The 7796-nt window shown below is 43.8% G+C and overlaps 1 long non-coding RNA gene across 1 annotated transcript in view; it reads right to left on the bottom strand.

Moving 5' to 3' along the window:
• The window catches only part of LOC139023341 (uncharacterized), a 2835-nt gene extending 1353 nt beyond the window's left edge, over nucleotides 1-1482 (bottom strand). Inside the window, exon 1 of the long non-coding RNA XR_011474476.1 lies at nucleotides 61-1482. This is a non-coding gene — a long non-coding RNA (uncharacterized lncRNA). The remainder of the gene's footprint in view (nucleotides 1-60) is intronic.
• Between the last annotated feature and the right edge of the window lie 6314 nt (nucleotides 1483-7796).

The raw sequence follows: 7796 nt of genomic DNA, 5'->3' as shown, positions 1-7796 counted from the left end.
GGAAAATAATGACATGAAAATATAAATAGTGGATGCTCTTAGAAATACCATTATATAAACATAGACACTATATCTAAACAGAGATTTATCTTGTGTTCAGACAGTACAGCTGTCCAGTACAAGTCAGTTGTCTGGTAGATGTTAAGTCTCACATGTTGTTGTCTGAGACCTCCAAGATGATTCAACATTCACCATGTTCCAGATAGAAATCAAATGAACAGATATAAAAATATAAAACATTATACAAATGAAAATATATACAAATATAAATTAAGAAAATATTCCTCCATCATATTTGGAGACTATTAAACACATCAGAGTCCCTGATCTTGTAGTCTGCAGCCAGTGTACCAGAGTAACACAGGTAGGTTGTCTGGTAGACAGTAGCCCTGATCTTGTAGTCTGTAGCCAGTCTACCAGAGTAACACAGGTAGGTTGTCTGGTAGACAGTAGCCCTGATCTTGTAGTCTGTAGCCAGTGTACCAGAGTAACACAGGTAGGTTGTCTGGTAGACAGTAGCCCTGATCGTGTAGTCTGTAGCCAGTGTACCAAGGTAGGTTGTCTGGTAGACAGTAGCCCTGATCGTGTAGTCTGTAGCCAGTCTACCAGAGTAACACAGGTAGGTTGTCTAGTAGACAGTAGCCTGATCTTGTAGTCTGCAGCAGTGTACCAGAGTAACACAGGTAGGTTGTCTGGTAGACAGTAGCCCTGATCTTGTAGTCTGTAGCCAGTGTACCAGAGTAACACAGGTAGTTTCTGGTAGACAGTAGCCTCACAGTGATGTCACCTTGCCTGAGACCTGGGGCTTGTATAGTAAACTACAGACTGATGGGAGTGCTGGTGAGAACTGTAAAGGGTTGCGTCAATCGAATCTGGTATCAGGATAAAATGTGATTCAGTCACCGAATATACTTTAGGTATTTTTATTTAACATAAGCGAGAAATGGTAAATGCAACTTTCATATATACGGGCTACTGTGTTACCACGCGAGCAGACAGAGAACTGACTAGAATAGTAAACATCTTCTTTTATACTGGGACAGAGGTAGTTCCAACTCCAGAGTTGGCCTATCACAGTGAGGCTTAGCGTGGTTTAAACTTGCTAGCCTATCGGTGGTGCCCAGCTGGTCCCAGCCTCACAGCACACAGGATCCAGATACTGGAAGTGTTTGTTGTGAAGACTGAGCTGAGTTGTCGGTTGCTACATTGCTCGTTTTTTTCTGTTATTCATTCGTAATTTTCCATCTTGTCTCAACCTTTGGTGCACAGTTGCAACCCTAGATTAGCAACAGCTTTTCTGCAGTCACGCTATGTTTTTGTGATTAACAGTCCTATTTCGATAAGGCATATATTTATTGTAAAAAGAGAACAAAACCATCCTTCACAGAACGGTGTCCAATCACGTTACACACCAACCACCTCTGGTCAGGATGGCTCCTCCTCAAAGTACTGCTCTCTGTCTCTGATAAATGTTTTGATATCTTCTGATGGGTTGTGAGTGTATATCCATGCTACCTCTGTCTGTCTGTCTCTTTCAGACATGGATAGTAGTATAGATGTATTTATAAATTATCCGATGTGTTGATCCGTGGCACGTCTCAGTCTGTCTGCTCTTCCAGGTCTTCGACCAGGCAGGGATCTACTTCCTTCAGACCTGGTAGTAAGTGTTTCTGGGCACGAGCCCCTCCTAACCACCATGTCCAGCAGGGCTTGTTCTGTAGGTCTGGTGGATTTACTGACCACCTCCTCCTCTCCTCGCCAATCAGAACCCCACGATCCTGGAGACGCAGGAATAAGGCTGTAAGACCGCCCAGGCGAGTCTCTAGAGCATCATCCTGTGTCTTCTGATGAAGGCCCAACAGGGGGGGCAGAGGGGTTGGCAGGAGGGGCTGCAGGGAAACAGCTATACAACTGGTGTGTGGGAAATTATGTATTAAAACCCTGTCTAGGATGAACAGAGATACTCTGTCTAGGATTACTTTAGTGTGTTATTTGAGAGGTTTAATGGTGATGATCTCAATTTGTTATTGAGGTATAATGTGACATACTCTAGTCTTTAGATATGTATGAGGTTTATATCGGGGTGAATCTCCTAGTTTGTATGAGGATTTATAATGGTGGGATCTCTAGTTTGTAATTGAGAGGTTTATAATGGTGGGAATCTCTAGTTGTGTAGTGAGGTTTATATGGTGATGAATCTCTAGTTTGTTATTGAGAGGTTTATAATGGTGTTATCGAATGTCAGTGGAAAGTCAACAGTACCTGTAGAGGTGACACTGTGTTGGTGAGGCTGAGGATGAAAAGAGGAGGTGTTTTACTACTGTAAAAGGTACGTTCATTATAACCAACCATAATATCATATGATTTAAATATATTTTTAATCCAGGGCTCATCTGTAAAAGAGACCTTGGTCTCAGTATGACTCCCTTGATGAAATAAGAGAAGGTAAAAAATAAAATAACAATAATTCAGAAAATGACAAAAAGACCACCACCACTACTACTACTGCTACTCCACTGCTCACTACCACCACTACTACTTACACACGCTATACCACCCACACTACCACACTACTCTCCCGTACTTCTACCACCATCACACTACTCATACTATTCCCCACATACTGCTACTACTGCTACCACTACCACCACTACTACTACCGCTACCACACTACCACACTACTGCTACTACTTTGCTACCACACTACCACCCTACTACTACGCTACCTCCACCACCACATCACTACTACTACTCTACTACTGCTACCACCCATCTGCCCCTACCCACACTACCCCTTACTAATTCTCATACCCACTCCCGCCAGCCTTACAAACTACTGCTAGCTACTGTTCTACCCAACACTACCCACCCCCACTACTACTACCGACACACTACCACACACTGCTCCAGTACGACCTACTACTACTACGCACCACTTATCGCGACGACATACTCAGCTACTTTACTATTTACCTAACCGCGCTCACATAAGTACTTACCGACATCTCTTCGCAACCCTTGGACTACCATACTGCCTACCACCACTACCAACCATCCACCACCACTACTACTACTACCGCTGCATACTACCACTATACTACTGTACTATCTGTTAGCTACTGCCTGACATCATACCAACCACTACTGACTAGCTTTCCTGCCCATCTATCCGAACTACTTATCTACCTATCTTTGACGTATTACTACTACTCCACCACTTACCACTTACTGCTACCACCACTACCCACTACATGCCCAGTTAATACCTAACTACCACTACCACTTACTCTATCCACCACACCACCACCACTTGACCTTGACCACGAACTACTTAACTACCAGCTCACGCGTACTTAATTGTACTAAACTACTCTACCAACATAACCAACCTAAACCTGCTTAGCCTATCCTATGCACAGAAGACCACCACTAAGCTGTAAACTAACTAAGCCCTGCTACTACCACTTTACTTTGCTACCACTACCACCACCTTCTATATCGTTCCACTTGACCAGTCTGCTACCTTGATCACCACTACTACTACCTTCCACACTACTACGCTACCACTTACCACTACTAATCTGAATATTCCCTACTACCACTACTACTACTAACTTATTGACCTCTACTTACCTACTTAACATCTACTTTTACTGCTATCTACTTACTCCTTTTTTTACGACCACTTACCGACTACTACTACTTGCTTTACTTTACCACTACTCCCATTTTTCCCAATACCCCCTCAACTTTCAACAAAACCTGACGACACAAACCTGATCACTGTCTACCAGTCTACCCTACCCAACCTAACCTCTACTACCGCTACCACCACTACTGCTACTATCACTTGCCTACTACTCTGCTGATCTAGTTGGTAGGCAAAGGACTTAGTTAGAACAGCACAGCTACCAGATGTAGTCGATAATTTTCTACGCAGTATGTGGTATGGTTAGTAGTGTCGTTTTTTGGTGTTTTTGGCTTCATATCATCCATAGTTTAAAGCAAATATATCAAAGCATAATAGTAGTATAGTGGTACGAGTGAGTAGTAGTAGTAGAGTGAGTCAGGTTTAAGATGGCAGTCAGTGGTAGTAGTAGTGGTGGTGGTAGTAGCGAGCGGCGTGCGTGTAGGGCCTTTGCGTAAGTAGTAGCCCATAGTCCGAAGGTAGGTCAGTTTTTAATGATAAGTAAGTACATGTCTCTCTGTAGAGATATCACGTAAGCAGCATACATTGGTTGCTCGGTAGTAGTAGTGTGGTAGTAGTAGATAGTGGTGGTAGTAGTGTGTAGTACGCGTAGTAGTAGTGTGGTAGTAGCACAGTAGTATGTAGTGTGGTAGTGTGGTCCGGCATTAGTTAGCAGCCAGTAGTATAGTCAGGTGGTAGCCTAGTAGTCACAAGTAGCCTGTTTGCTAGCTCTCCACAACGTACAGTACCCGGTTCTTGTGGTAATGTGAGTGAGAGTATGTAAATAAATAAGCAAATAATGAGAATATGATCTTTCAGAAGAGTCCTGAAACATGAAAAGTGAAATTAACCCTTCATGATATTATTACTCACTATTGTAGATCTCACAGTGTGGGAGGTGTAGTTGACAGACAGACCCCTTAAGGCATCTAAACTTGAACAGGGGTCCTGCAGGTCTCTTGCCATTCTGGGATAGAAACCTCATGTCCCAGTGGACTGTCTTATAGAACACCTCTCCCTCTCCCTCCATCCTAAACACCAGGCCTGTTATACTGCACTGGAACAGACCTGCACGGGGGCACTGGAACAGACCTGCACTGGAACAGACCTGCACGGGGGCACTGGAACAGACCTGCACGGGGGCACTGGAATCTAGAACAAACAATGAAGAATTTCATTTTGTGAGATTTCCTGGATTTAAGGTAKTGTMCTTCTTTTATACAAACTACCAATGATAACATTAAATATATAAAGTTACCGGTACTCTCCCCTGTTCTCCTGACCATGGATTCCAGGTGTAAATTCATCTGGAGAACTCTAAAATGTAGAAACAATAGATACTGTAATTCAACCAGTAGTGTGAAGAAAAGTTTTTAAATTCAAATGTTCTCTCTTTCTGTCTTTCTCTCTTTACAGTGAGGGTCTTACCATGTGATGGTGATCCAGGAAGAGAGGAGAATCTAAAGAACCAGATAAACATCAATCATCATGTTTTTCTATACAACTTTAACTACATCATTGTTCCAGATTGAGATGTTACTGTATAGCTGTTACCCCTTTCTCTTCCCAACTCCTCACCCATCCTCTGGGTGTTCTCCTGGGTGTTCTCCTGGGTGTTCTCCTGGGTGTTCTCTGGGTGTTCTCCTGGGTGTTCTCCTGGGTGTTCACAGATACCTCTGTGTTGAGACTGTTAGCCATCTTCAGTTGGCTTCCTAGGATGGTTGAAAAGTCCATCTCCAGCTTTGGGGTTTTCTAGATTCAAATCAACAGAATAGATAGAGACATACTTCTATAATAGCAACATGTTCTATGTTAATTTGACCTGTCTTCTGTTCTATTGTGAACATGTTGGTCACCATGGCAGCAGTGAGAAGGGCAGGGACAATCAGGCACCTTATGTTTGATGAWGRWCSGGGCTCTGCCAGTCAGTKGGACACAATCCWMAATCTTTTTKCCCCTAGAAACTAGACCAGGCCTGGATGGTTCATTAATTGTTAGAATTTTCTTTTCTGCAGGGGTCATCAAAAAGAGAGAGAAAAAAAGTGTAAAGTGAAAAGAGGGAGAGAGAGAGTTTAACCAAAGTAGTAGTGTAGTAGTAGCAATACTAGCAGTAGTAGTAGTAGTAGAGTAGTAGGCAATAAGTAGTAGTAGTAGTAGCAATAGCAGTAGTGGTGGTGGTGGCAGTAGTGGTAGTAGCAATAGCAGTTGTAGTAGTGGTGGTAGTGGTAGTGGTGTTAGTAGGTGTAGTAGTAGTGTGGTGGTAGTAGTAGCAATAGTAGCAGTAGTAGTGGTGTGGTGGTAGTATAGTGGTAGTCGTGTAGTAGTAGCAGTGGTAGTGTGAGCAAGTGGTGTGGTAGTAGTAGTGGTATGTGGGGTGTGGTGTAGTATAGTATAGTAGTGGTAGTAGCAGTAGCAGTGGTAGTAGTAGCAGTGGTAGCAGGTAGTGTAGTAGAGTGTAGGTGTGGTGGTAGCAGTGGTAGTGGTGTAGTGGAGTAGTTAGTGGTAGTAGCAGTGGTGGTAGTAAGTATAGTAGTGTGTGGTGGTAGTAGTAGCGAGTGGAGCAGTAGGGTAGTAGCAGTGGTAGTAGGTGGAGCAGGGTAGTAGTGGTGGTGGTGGTAGTAGTAGTGGTAGTAGCAGTGGTGGTAGTAGTAGTTAGTAGTAGTGGTGGTAGTAGTAGTAGTGGTAGTGGTGGTGGTAGTAGTAGTGAGTATGAGTATGTAGTATTAGTAGGTGGGTGGTAGTAGAGTAGTGGTGGTATGGTAGGTAGTAGTAGTGGTGGTAGTAGTGTAGTAGTGTAGTAGCAGTAGTGGTGGTAGTTAAGTAGTGGTGTAGTATAGTGTGGTGGTAGTAGTAGTGGTGGTAGTAGTAGAGTGGTGGTAGAGTGGTGGTAGTAGTAGTAGTGGTGGTAGTATAGTGGTGGTAGTATAGCATAGATGGTAGTAGTAGTGGTGTAGTAGTAGTGGTGGTAGTAGTAGCAGCAGTGGTGGTAGTAGTAGTGTGGTAGAGTGGTAGCAGTCGTGGTAGCAGTAGTGGTGTAGCATTAGCATTACTACTGCTACCACCACTACAACTACTGCTACTACTGCTACCACCACCACTACTACTACTGCTGCTACTACCACTAGCTTACTACTACGCTGCTACTACCAACTACTACTACCACCACTACTACTACTGCTGCTACTACCACTGCCACCACCACCACCACCACTACTACACTGCTGCTACTACCACTACTACTACTACTGCTGCTACTACCACTACTACTACCACCACTACTACTACTACCACCACTACTACTACCGCTGCTACTATCACCACTACTACTACCAAAAACTACTACCACCCACTACTACTTACCGCTACCACCACCGCTGCTACTACCACCACCACTCCACACTAGCTACTACTACTACTACCACCACTACCACTATACTACCACTACTGCTACTACCACACTACCATACTACTACCACTAACTGCTACTACCACTACTACTACTGCTACTACTGCTACCACTAGTAGCAGAGGTATACAGTGATAGTAGCAGTAGTGGTGGTTTAGGTAGTAGTAGTGGTAGTAGTAGTAGCAGTTAGTAGCAGCTATAGTAGTGGTAGTAGCTAGTAGTGGTAGCGTAGTAGTAGTAGTGGTAGGTAGTAGTTTTTGGTAGTAGTAGTGGTGATAGTAGCAGCGGTAGTAGTAGTGGTGGTATGTGGTAGTAGTAGTAGTAGTGGTGTGGTGGTGGTGGTAGCAGAGTGGTATGGTGTAGTAGTAATAGTAGTGGTGGTAGTAGTGTAGTGTGGTAGTAGTGTTAGGTAGTGGTGGTAGTGGTTTGTGGTAGCGTAGTGTAGGTAGTGTATTAATAGTAGTGGTGGTAGTGGTGGTAGCAGTAGTGGTAGTGGTAGTAGTAGTAATAGTAGTGGTGTAGTAGTAGTGGTAGTAGCAGCAGTAGTAGTACTGGTGGTGGTGCAAGTAGTAGCAGTAGTAGTAGTGGTAGTTAGCAGCGGTAGTAGTAGTAGTGTAGTGTGGTAGCATAGTAGGTAAGTTAGCAGCGGTAGTAGTAGTAGTAGTGGTAGGTAGTGGTTGGTAGTGGTGGTAGTGGTAGTGG

The sequence above is a fragment of the Salvelinus sp. IW2-2015 genome, linkage group LG31 (genome assembly GCF_002910315.2).
Source record: "Salvelinus sp. IW2-2015 linkage group LG31, ASM291031v2, whole genome shotgun sequence".
Taxonomy (NCBI): domain Eukaryota; kingdom Metazoa; phylum Chordata; class Actinopteri; order Salmoniformes; family Salmonidae; genus Salvelinus; species Salvelinus sp. IW2-2015.
The sequence above is the reverse complement of the archived record's forward strand: the minus strand, read 5'-3'. Positions and strand labels throughout refer to the sequence as shown.